Here is a 12,439-nt window from a genome sequence, read left to right on the forward strand (position 1 = left end):
GGGTTGCCATGGAAACCGGTCGCTAACTTAGAGGACGCTGCGAAAGGCGGGCCCACGCTGGGCTGCTCGGTTCGGCGTGGAGGGATGCTGCGCTCTTTTTTTTTGCAAATTTCGGAGTATGCGGCTGCACTACTGTGCTGTTTTTAACAATTTCTTATATTTAGCACCAAGACCTTGTGTTTGGCTATTGTCGGCAGAGTAGCCCACAGCAGGTGAGTGCTGCGCTGAGTGCTCTGCAGTGGGAAGAAAGTGCTTCGTGCCGAACTGCAATTCGGGCTATCGGACTTGTGCGGAGCGTGTGCCATTATTCAAAGTTCCGTCCGACAGTGTTCGTTTGGAGAAGTGGCGCCGTGCGATTCCTAGGGCAGACCGGACGTTAATGCCCACCGACCATGCCTGCGCCAAGCATTTTGCAGAGGACGCGATATCCCGGGCATATATTACGCGGAGCTCGATGAAAGAGTGCTACTTGACGCGGAAAAGGGGCCCGTGCTTTCCAGAGATGCAGTTCCTACCATATGTACGTCCGAACTGTCCCAAGTATCTCACGCGGCCAGAGAGACATAGAAAGCCACCTCGGAAGAGGAAACCTCCTGCGCAAGCATCCAAGCGACGTCGGCCGAAAGTCGACGACAACGGGGCGATGCAGCCTCTCCAAGCTTCCTTGCCTGCTGTGATGCCTGCAGATCCGGAAACAGCCTTGGAGCCAGCGGTCAACCGACAGCATCTTGACTCTGACGCTATGTCTGGCACTAATTGATGGTGCTTCAACAAATACACCGCCTCGTCATTTAGCCTCCAGTGGAAAGGAGCTTACCGAAAATTATGCCCGTTCTATGATAATTTGCATCGGAATAAAAATGCCGTTTTCTGAAGCTTTCGTGCCGGGTTATGGTCCATGATCCGACGCGCCCTTTCATCCCATCTGATACATTTCCGGCGGGAGAAAGTTTTTACCTAAAACTTGAGTCGTAAATAGCCGCGCTATACTAGTGTACTGCATCTTGAAAATTAGTCCACTCAGTGAAACAATGCTTCAACGGTCTTCATATAGAGTGAAGAAGCAACGATAAGCGTGAATCAAAAACATTCCGGTGCAATAATTTTCTGCCCTTGTCAGCGGAAAAGGGCATGGAGACCACCACTTATATTTATTATGCTTAGATCTATGATTAGATCGAATGAAACATGAATTCAGCGAGGAAGCGAAACGTGAATGAGCTTCGGGTGCAGCTCGACCGAGTCCATATCATTACTTTGCTTTACACAAGATAATTTCATGCAAACAAAATTTTAAAACTGCCACACTACTGATTTCAATTTCAAGCAACGAATTTCTTTTGCGTTTTGAGTTGGGCAGCGGAATCTGAAGGCGCCAGAACCGCTCAACTGGACGGACGGACGGACGGATGGACGGATGGATGGATGGATGATGGATGGATGGATGGATGGATGGATGGATGGATGGATGGATGGATGGATGGATGGATGGATGGATGGATGGATGGATGGATGGATGGATGGATGGATGGATGGATGGATGGATGGATGGATGGATGGCTTGAAAAAAACAGTCACAAAAGACAAGGGACAAGAGAAGGAGTGTTCACGACACAACGACTGGACTATCAACTGAGATTTATTAGACAAAACATAGTCTCAGCAAGGCCAGCAGAGCATGCGCAACAGCCGCATCACAACTCACAGCGCATAGGGCACACAAGATATACATCTACCGGGACCGGCCTAAAAGAAGCGAATTCCTTCTCGAGTAAGCGCACCGAGGCTGTGCTAATGCAATCCTGGCCTGACAAACTGATATGGTATGCTTCCAAGATTTCTCGCCTTTGCTTTCCCTTGCCTCTACCAAGAATCATTACATTGCTGAACAGTGGATAACACCCACATTCATTGCAGTGGCGAAGCAAGTTGGCACCGTCATCAGACCCCAGGGAGGAGTGGTGCTCACGCAGCCGGTCATTAATACGCCGACCGGTTTGGCCTATGTATACTCTCTCGCATGTGAGGGGGAACTTGTACACAACCTGAGAGACACGCCGTGAAACGGTTCTCGTGCTGCGTTGTGCAAACATGGTTCCTTTCCCTGCCTCGAGAAATGCGCGAGCACTGCCCCGAAAGCTTGCAAGTGGCAGAAAACACCGCACTCACTCCTTGCTTGGCCTCAACTTTTTTGATGCTGTGGCTAACTTTATGCACGTAAGGCATGACCTCAAGTTTCTTGCGTTCAGTTGCTTCAACATCCACCCGCTTTGTCCGTTCTTTCTTGAGCTTCTGAAGCAGCGAATCATCCACTGCTTTCAAAAGATGCTTAGGGAACCCCCTGGCTTCCAAACGTTGGAACTGATTGTCAAGGCTCCTTTTGATAGCGTGGTGACAGCTTTTTTCCAGTGCATTGCGGAAACAATTCATCGTAATCCCTCTCTTTACAGTCTTAGAGTGTGCAGAACCGAAAGGTAACAGAGCGTTCTTGCTTCTAGGTAAAAACATCCAGCACAAATGGCCATCGTCAAATGATTACATGTATTTTTTTCTCTGCTTAATAAATATGCTGCTCGTGAAGAATAAAAGTTGTTGGAAGTTATCGCCTGTCGTGTTCGTTTCTGTTCTTTGTGTCTTCGTCTTCTGCTGCGCTACAGTGTATTTCGAGAATATATAGTCTCGAAATACGTACACTGTATAGTCTCGACCAACAAGCCCACAAAGACACACTACTGTACTTCTTCACTGCTGCGACTCATACCACAGCTGTGCAGCGTTCAGGCTTACCCCAGGGGAGATATTTTCCCCGCTCTTTGCCATTTGCATAGTTGCTGGGAAAATGCACCGATATTCGGTTTGCTCAATTAAGACAAAAATACAGTCGTTCTTGAGGGTAGCAGCGCAAAAGACAGGGGGCGAAGGACAGAACACAGGACGAGTGCTGACTCACAACTGAACTTTATTGATAGGAAACAAGGCGAATATAAAAGAAGCCCAGGCAAACGATTAGACAACAAAAGAAAACGCACGTGTTGCTGTTGGGGTCAAGGAACATGACTTCGCTGATCTACCAACTCGCCCATTTAGCAAGTCTATTGAAAATACAAGCGACTGAGGACGAAGTCGCACTAACCTGTTTAGTCCTAAAAAGGCTTCGCCTACGATGCTAAGCACGTAAACGCAATCCCACCTGTGAGGAAGAGCAAAATTTATCCGAAACGTCACTGATGCGCTTTCGTTTTGTACGCACTCCTCGTGTGACGGAGTTGTTCTGCTTCTTGACGACAGAGGCCGCTACAAAACACTTTGGAAGGCGGGCGATAGATGGCGACAGCATCGCTGCTTTTAGTTTGCCCTTTTTTTGTATTGTTGCTGGCGGGCCTCGCGTGCGACGCTTCGGCTGTCCGATCAGTTGGCTCGGTACGGCCTCAGTCTGCGCGGTGTGCTGGGAATGCGCCCGTGAACTCTCTTGTGGTAGTACTCCGGAATGCAGCCTTGACCGATCAGTGCCGACTGGCAGCGGCTGTTTGAAGACTCATCTGGACTATATTCCGGCTTTTTCTGCTAGGGTGCGTTTGAAAAGTGAGTCGCGTTATTTTTATGCCTTTTCGCCATGCGTGAACTAAGTCCAAGAAGTCACTTGGCATTGCAGGCAGCGTACATGAGTGTTACACAATTTAGCGAAGAATAATGAGCATTTTGTTGTGCTTAATGCTTGTCCGGCCTTTTTTACGTATGTGTCGTGAAGATGGTGCGATCGTTCGGTTTTACCATCCTCGTAGTTGCCGCTTTGGGCGTCGGTTATCCGTGAAGTCGCGATGCTTTGATGTTATCGTGTATTTCTTATGCATTACTCTATAAACGAGTGTGGGGACACGTTGCGACTCGTCCTCAGTAATGTGGGCCTGGCTGCGTGCATGCAAGTCGTGCTTTTCTCAAGCGCAGTAGTGCCGCAACTCACCATAACAGGTTTATCACGATGCGTGGATAGCATAAAAATATCGCGTATGAATGGTATTGGTATGGGGCTAATGAAAGGGCGAATTGTGTATGCTGTGGTGTTTCAGCGCTAAATGTTCGCCGTGTCATAGTTGAATTGCGGTTTGCGTCGTCTAACCTTTCTTATCAGAGACGATCAACGCCAAAAGCGCGTCTGATTATCACAGATCCACCTTAATATTTCTCCTCATATTTGCTCCACTTTTGAAACTACGGCCGCCCGCTGGACCTGTCAGTTCAGCGTTATTTTCAGAACGATAAACGGCATAAGCAAACCCTGTCTCGATTTTTCTTTACTCTTGATAACCGTCGTGCTTAGAGGAGGGCTCACACTGCACGTGCAGCAGTGGATCGGGGGCCGAGAGCGTGGCCTCGGCCCTACTGAGTTTCTGCTGCGAGCACTGCGGTTTTCTTCAGGTTAACCGTACTGTCGTTACAGGTGCTTGTACAAGACGCGCCGTATTGCCCACCGCCGTGACGTACAACAGCATAGTGCCAGCGCTCCAGCACGTAAGTTGATATCTGGGGCTGTTGCCTGCCCACTAGAGGCAGCATTCCGTTGTTTTGTCGCATCTTGTGTGATCATCGGGGCGAGCGCATATATGCTTACTGCGAAAGGCGTCCTTTACGGAGGGCCTTCGAGGGAGCTGAAATGCGCCCACGCGTGATATCGCAAGCGTGAACACCCCCGCGCTTCTGGTCCTCACAGCCAGGACTTTTGGAAGCCCCCCTCGGGCGTGTTCACACTCGCTGTGCAATTTGGGTAAAGCGAGTTCAGTTCACTGGCAATGCGATAGCGCCGGAACCGTTCTCAGTATTGTCGTGCCTCGCAGTTTGGGATGTCATCGTCTGGTGCTTGCCTACGCTGCGGCTCCTTGTGCGCGCGTTCGAGCGCGCCGCATGCACTGCCCACTTGCCGCTGTCGGCGCGTTTTAATCAGCGTGTGTGCGCGCTGGCGGCAGATGCCTACGCCCGTGTGCTGCCCCTACGCATGCACATTCCCACCCCGTAGGATGCGCGTCGTCCCGAGCCGCTGTGAATCACGGGCGGTGACGGGTCCTACGCAGGGTCACATCCAAATACAGGCGCGGCCGCCTTGGGCGTGGGTAACGCGAATGGTGCACCGAGGCGGCGCGGGGGCCGGACGCGGGGGAGAGGGCCGTCGAGTAGGCACGGAGAGCGAGATGAAACAATGACGAAAGCGCGCACCGGCGCCGTTTCGGCATTGTGACCTTGAGCGGGTTTGCTGCTGGTCGCGTTGCTGCCGCCAAAGGCACGGCCTTCTCTGACCGTGCTTCCTCGATTTCATGCGAAGTCGTTGATGAGCGCCCACCTTGAGTATCTGTTTACTCGCTCGCTGGCTCCCAGCTTAGCTGCCTGGTGACGGTTTTCCCTGAACGGCGGTTGTACGCAGAGTAGGCGATTTTTGTTTTTCCTTTTTTGTTGTTGCGCTGCCTGCCGCAGCAGGTTCATCTATACCGTAGTAGTTTTTGTCGCTGGGTGCTGATGCCTTCCAGCATTTGTGCAGTAGCGGAATGCAATGGGACAATTTTTTTCCTCCGTATGCAAACGACCCTGGAAGCTATTTGTTCAGCTACTGTTATTCTGGAATGGTTTACGTAAGTTTATCTATGAGCAATCACTATAACCGCATCAGAGCCCCTTTAATATCCCTTTAAACGACTATGAATACCACCTTTTAGTTGCGTGTTTTCTTTAAAATGATGCGTTAGACATTAGAATGGACATCACCCCGTGGTATTCGCCTATGATCGCAAATACGTCATAATTGAATACTTCTTGACGCAGTTTCGGTTCCGGTTTAATCAGCCGACGATGGCTGTGGCGTGTAGTTGTTTAGGTCAAGTGACCCACGAAAAAAAAAAGCTGATACGTTTTCTTTTTTTTCATTCAAAATACTGAACCAGGCTGGCTTAAGTGTTGTAGTGAATTAAAAAAACGTATCAACGAATTTTTTTAATGCCTCACGTGACCTAAACACAACTACACGTCATAGTCATCGCTCGGTTGATGAAATCGGAATCGAAACAGCATGACAGGAGAAATACCACACGGTGAACCATGTATTCCTAATATCCAACGCATCACTTGAAAGAAGAAAACATGCAGCTAAAATTCGGTGTCTGTGGTCCTTTAGCTTCACGAGTGCTCTTGCTGTATTATCCAATTGAGATCGATTTCAGCTGAAAATCCAATGGCAGCACGCAATTCTTCAGTTGTGAACCCCCAAAGTGCCAATATAAAAGGAGCTTCTAATTCCGTTATGAATGTTTACAGGAACGGATGCTACAGAGTGAGTTTTGCTTACATGCATGAAACGTCACGCCGGCTGAGTAAAATACTCGGCGTGTGTTGAGCAACCTTAACTGCCACTCGTCCTGCAGTTCTTGCATAACACAGTCATTGAATGGCAGACCCCCCAAGGGCGACTGGATATTTCAGGACCATTGGCTCAACTCTCTCTAGAGGGAATGCGACCCGAGTGCAGTTTCGTATACTTGAAGCCAAGTGGCCTGCGTGGCCGCCCGTGCACGCATAATGTATTTTCGTGCATGTTGACGCATTCGGCGTTTTGTTGATTTGTTTTCGTTCATCTGCACTGTAGTCTATATATCGCCTCCCCTTCCTGTTTAGGCGACAAACCATACGTGATGGTGCTGAATTTTAATGTTGAAAAGGCAGCTTTGGTCGAAGAGCGCCATGGCGTATGGTATTTTACGCGTCTACACAAGGTTGGGTTGTAGACAGAATTTCCAAGCCTTTTCAACCAAAAGGAGCCGAGCCATCAGGCGAGCGGAAAGCTTTTACGCATTGTATCACTAGTTATGGTACCCGGCGGCACTGGGGATCGAACCCCACATTTCCCGGATACGAGACGGATGCGCAAACCGCTGGGCTACCGCTGCGGTCATGAAATCATGCGTCGTTTTTTTTTTTTGGGGGGGGGGGAGACACGATAATAAAGAGACGTTCCGCCATTTTGCAAGTTCTCGGCGTTGGAGGTGTACACGCTACACTTCTACATGTGCTGCTGCGTTGGACGGTGGCGCCGTCCGCCACAATAGCGCCGATGGCGACAACGGCCATATTGCGGCGGCCACGCAGTAGAGGACAAAACGACAGAGGGCATTTCGACATTGACGTCCTGTAATTTGTTGCGTTAAGTCGCAGCAACTGAGCTGAAACGCGTTGCTGCAGAAACTGCCATCGGATATCCTGTCTGACGTGGGTGGATGCCAAATCTAAACTTGCCGTATCTAATGGCCGATAGTAGTGAGGTTGCTTTGCAGTTGGCTCATCTCACCGCAACTCATCACAGGATGTCTCTGAATCTGCTATGTAGGAAATCCTTTTGTGACGGAAGAAAATGCTTTCCAAGATCTGCGGGCTCGGGATCGCAAGTGATCATTCGTATGTATCTTACAGTTCCACTGACACCTTCGTAATTATTAAAGCCGGATGCGGCGACTGCCGAAGCGAGCGAGGCTTCTTTTTGAGTACTGCGCATTTAGCAGCAACGAAGCATATATGGCAGCACACTCAGTTTTGAATTTCATTACCTTATTTCGAATTTTCACCTTGTAATGACGGCGGCTTTATTCCTTTGTTTGTGACCTACACACGCACCCAGCAACGACACTAGTAGTGATTGGTCTCCGAGGTGCTGGAAAGTCGGTGGTGAGAAGCACACGTGAATTTTCTAAATCACTAGCAAGTTGTGTGCAGCCGTTTTGTTCGATGACTGAAACACCAAATTTACTTTGATCATTCAGTTCATATTATCTATCGCAGTTGTCCGTCCTAAGTAGTACTTGCAAGTGGAGATAATATAGGAGAGGGAAGGAGAGTTGACGTCATCACGCAGGTGTCCGTGGCCTCCAGTGCTTTCATAAAGGGGCAAGTGAAAAACGTGTCAAATGAAAGTATGGGCAGCACTAAATCGTTGCCTCTACTATGCACCGCTTTATTCGCTCATAGTAAATTTCTTTCAGCCTTCTCGCAAAATTACAGCACTTTGATCCTAGGAGGTTAAGCCTAAAGCGATCACCTTCAAATCACTTCGGAGAGCAGGCGTTCGCAAAACGAGCAGGGAGTGCTGCAGTTTCCCCTTCAGTTTTTCACCGTTGCTGCTACCGTCGATCCGTTTGTGACCCGCGCGCCATTGCTGTTTACTCCGAGCAAACGAAACTGTGCGTGGCGGAGAGCGAAGTGCGCCAGCCTCGTCTCTTGTCCGTCCGAGACCTGCCAAACGCGTTTTTGCCTTTGCTTTCTTTTCGTGCCGGGAGCTCTGCCGAAGCTTTTGGGGGAAAATTGAGCCGGTTTAGCGAATGTTTCGTCATTGTCCTTGCCTGCACCGGTACGTTATTAAATACGTCTATCTCTGAACATCTGCGTGTAGTGGTCCGGTTTGCTGTTGCAGTATTTACTGGGGCTGGCTGTTCCCATGAAAGCTGGTCGAATAGCAGCTCTAAAGCGGGTCATAAGGAAGGTTGACGTTTCTCGCAACACACACGAATATTATTGCACAGGGGTCGCTCGAAGGTTGAGCTATTGTTCTCGTACTGTTATAAATGCCTGTAGTTTTCCCGATGGGTCTAGTGAAGCAGCTTGTCTTCTGCTTTCTATTGCTTGTTTGTGTCTGCTTTCATGCCCGGCAGATATGCGGGGTATGCCTTGACTGTAACGCATTGCTCTGTTGGTGGAAACACCGCTGCCAAATCGGAAAAAAGAGGCCGTTAAAGCTGGTGTCTCTTCGAAGGCATAGAGAAGGCGAATAATTGAGCGAGGCGTGCTCTGCTGTTGGGCTGACAGGTTCTGCGAGCCGCAAATTCTTTTTGTAATGGTTCGTGGATGAATGCGTGGCAGATAATCACTGACATTCTGCGCTCAGGTTCATTTCGTGATGCCTGGCTGGCTTCATGCCGACGGATTCAACGTTCCAATTGCCTGCTGCTTTTTTTTTTCCTTGGCACTTTCGAATTGAACGCCATCATTGGCAGAAATTGAGTTCCTTCAAACTAATCTAAGGGCAGTTCCATTATCTCTTTATTTTTGAAGGTAGTTTTCGTGTAAGGCACCAGGCTGTTTAAACGGGTTTTACGATAGGGCCATGCTATTATGCCTGCGAAAAATAACGGAATCCTTGTTTCCTTGCGGGACGGGTTCTCACGCATAAAAAATTCGACACGTTCGTAATATTGGCCAAATTTCGTAAGGTTGGAAATTGAATAGGGCATCTTTTCTACTCGACAACTCCGCTCTCGTTGCACACACTAACTGCAATATCGAAATGCTTTTTGCGCTGCAACGTTGGCGAAGGTACCGTTGCGCACAAATTCATTGGCAAGGGCAGTGACGTGTTCGCCGCAAGCAAGGCATGCTGCTGCGTGCTCCTGGCTAGGCCTCCCACAGGCTTGATTAAGACTGTGTATGTAGAATTGTTATTTACGATTGTAAAATCCGGAACAAATTGGCAAATAAAAAAAGAATGCTACCCTGCTGTTCTAAATTTGCATAATTGAACTCGAGCTGTCTTTTCCACCGTAAGTTTTATATTTTTTCTCACGTGAAGTGTGAAAAAAAAAACTTAATATCTTGCAAGCTGCCGCGGTGGCTCAGTGGTTATGGCGCTCGGCTGCTGACCCGAAAGACGCGGGTTCGATTCCTGCCGCGACGGTCGAATTTCGATGAAGGCGAAATTCTAGAAGCCCGTGTGCTGTGCAATGTCAGTGCACGTTAAAGAACCCAAGGAGGTCGAAATTTCCGGAGCCCGGTCGAAATTTCCGAAAATTTCACTACGGCGTCCCTCGTAGCCTGAGTCGTTTTGGGACGTGAAACCCCCATAAGCCCATTAAGCGGGGGGCTGTCGTCCGCCCGGTCAGCGTATCCTCGGGCGCATACAGCTGGGTTCACCCTGCCGGCCATGTGTAGCGTTGACTAACCGAGGGAGCATCTGTTACTGTTGCCTCTTCAGGATGCGCGCTCAGGTCTTTGCTATGCGCCTGCGGGCTTCCTGTGAGTCTGCGGCGAATCGTGCCGGTTCGCCACCCTGGTCGGCCTGAGTGGGCTTCACCATCGAGGGCGACGCCGGGGTGCTCTCGTAGCGTGTTCGCGCCGTGATTATCGTTTCGCGCATTTTCCTCCACTGCGCGCGCACGCGACCGGCGCCTTTGGGCACGCGCCGGCGATGGACGCCGGAAGGAGAGCGCCCGCTCATCTATGAGCAGCCCCTCCTGGCGAGAGGGGAGGGGCCGGTGGACACGTTCGTAAAAACCAGTTTTGGTGCGTGCGTGCCGTTTCCTGCGGCGGCGGCGGGGGGCGGATGCGTGCCACATCTGCTGCCAAGGCGCTCGTCCCAGGCGCCGCGTTGTGCCCCGCAATCGCGCTAGCGGCCTACCCATGCGTTTGTCTTAACCTGACAGTCCTACGTGTTTCTCATCATGTTTCGAATTCCCTTGTCATCCTTCTGGGCACCACCCTTACGACTACGCTGCTTTTTGCCTAGACCATTCTCTGCGTGTTCTGCGGAGCCACAGGTGGTCGCTGCCTTGTTGTTTTTCTGCACAGTCCACCTGCTGGCCGCGCTCGACGTTCTTCCGACATGGCCGCTGTTTCGTCCTTCTCAAGAGGCCATACGCGCTGCGAGCGCGTGTTGTTGCGGAGTGTTTCATTACTCCTTGCCCGACTGGCGTCTTTTGTCCCTTTATCGCATTTGTATGCGTGTCGTCCGAATGGGGCCGGAACGCCGCGTGCAGCCGTGTGATGACGGTCATCTCTGGTTGCATCGCGGCGTTCTGTTGACGGGTCGGACGAACGGCGGGGACAACGCCGCGGCCAGGCCAGCTGTGTCTAATGAAGTCCATTAGGTGCGCGCACACCCTCCCTCGATTCGGCGCTCTCGTTCTCTGACCGCTCCCCGAAGCGGTGCCCTCAAGCTGCCCGGTCTTGGCACACGGTTTCGTTTAGAGACGGGTCTCCATTCATACTTCACGCGCGGCGCGGCCTCATCCACGCAGCCTCTGCCGGCCAAGACTGTCAGCGCTCGCGGAGGGGGGGGGGGGGGCCGCCTGTCTTGTTCGCTCGCGAGGCATGACGGCACCGTTTGAAATTGAGTTTCTCTTGTACCGCCTCCCCCCCCCCCCTTTTTTTTTCTTTCTCGCGTGGAAGCCCATCTGTGCGACGTTCGGCCTTCGCGCATTTGGAGCGAACTTCACGCAGCTCATTCACCCCGGTGCGTCGACCCTGATGTTGATGTTGCGCGGCACGCAAGCTCTGGCTCCGATTTAGTTCTCTGACCCCAAAGCGGCTCCGGTTTGGCCTTACACACTCCCTGTCGTCGCCGTGTAGCTTGGATCTTTATTTTTGTGAACGGGAGAGGCAGTACTCCAGTCGGCCCCAGAGCTCATTGCGCGAAAGCTTCGTCTGAGTCCGCCCTTTCTCATGAGTCAGTCCCTCGCTGTGCCCTTGGCAGAGCGTGCACGGTTCGGTCGCGCCTGCAAGGCGTCTCTCCGGTACGGCCGTGTCACTGCGCATCTGCCGGGCTTCCAGGCCAGGACAAGCGGCGCATACGCATCGCCTGCGGCTCGCATCTTAGCGGCGCCCGCCGAGAAAGGCTGCAGGCGTGACTCCGCCTTGCCTGCTCCTCGATTTTGAGGCAGCTTTTTCCCCTTGACTAACCAGCGTCGCGTCGTTGCCGTTAATAGGCTCTCAAATTAGCGGCGGGTAAGGCGGAATTGAATTCATATGCGCTGAGTACGTGAAATAATTTCCCCCCACAAGATGTGTCACCTTCTGCTGCAAAGAAGACGCCAGGAGCCCGAGTAATGCACCTCTGTGTAGCTACTCGTGTCAGCTTGGCGGGTAGTCAGCCATCAGCGGCGATTGTGGCAGCTCATTAAAGAAAGAGCGCTGCGCGTATAATGGCATCGCAAGGAGCCGAGAGCAGGTCGAAAAGTTGCGTTAGGGTGAGCTTATCTCGAAAGGCAGCCCGGCCACCCCAGTTTTGGCGCGCTTGATGCGTCAGCCTTGCATTACGCGCAATCGATAGGCGGCAGATGCAATGATGCAATGGCTATTCGGTGCCTTTAAGCGGAGACTAGTAGATCGACGTAAAGTGCGCCAAGAGGCGAAGACAGAGAGAAACAATGACGGACAAAAATGTTCGCACCGTCAAAGGTTGCAGTAGCTTGGCATGAGCAGCACCTACTTTGCGAAGTTGGCCCAAACGAGGCACAAGGTGAAGAAATGAATAACCGGTCGGGGCTTGTTGTTTTCGCCCACTGTCTCGTACTTTTTTTTTTTGCCGTTCTGTCTTGCGTGAGGCTGTTCGCTTGAGCAGTGATGCATTGTTTTCGTATTAAGAGAGACGCAAAATTGGCATTTACGTAACGGAGGCGTAAATTCGGGATGTGTTTGCTCA

At 51.0% G+C, this 12,439-nt stretch overlaps 1 protein-coding gene across 6 annotated transcripts in view; it reads left to right on the forward strand.

Moving 5' to 3' along the window:
- Positions 1 to 3,347: 3,347 nt before the first annotated feature.
- LOC144114177 (CD109 antigen-like) overlaps positions 3,348 to 12,439 on the forward strand; it is a 121,008-nt gene continuing 111,916 nt past the window's right edge. For 2 of the 6 annotated variants that reach the window (XM_077647747.1, XM_077647742.1), the window contains exons 1-2: positions 3,411 to 3,582; positions 4,439 to 4,509. The gene's annotated coding sequence lies outside the window, so the exon portion shown is untranslated. Of the gene's footprint in view, positions 3,583 to 4,438; positions 4,510 to 12,439 lie in introns of all 6 variants that reach the window. The other 4 variants (XM_077647737.1, XM_077647745.1, XM_077647749.1 and 1 more) reach the window with 4 other exon arrangements.

This window comes from Amblyomma americanum, chromosome 1 (genome assembly GCF_052857255.1).
Source record: "Amblyomma americanum isolate KBUSLIRL-KWMA chromosome 1, ASM5285725v1, whole genome shotgun sequence".
NCBI lineage: Eukaryota > Metazoa > Arthropoda > Arachnida > Ixodida > Ixodidae > Amblyomma > Amblyomma americanum.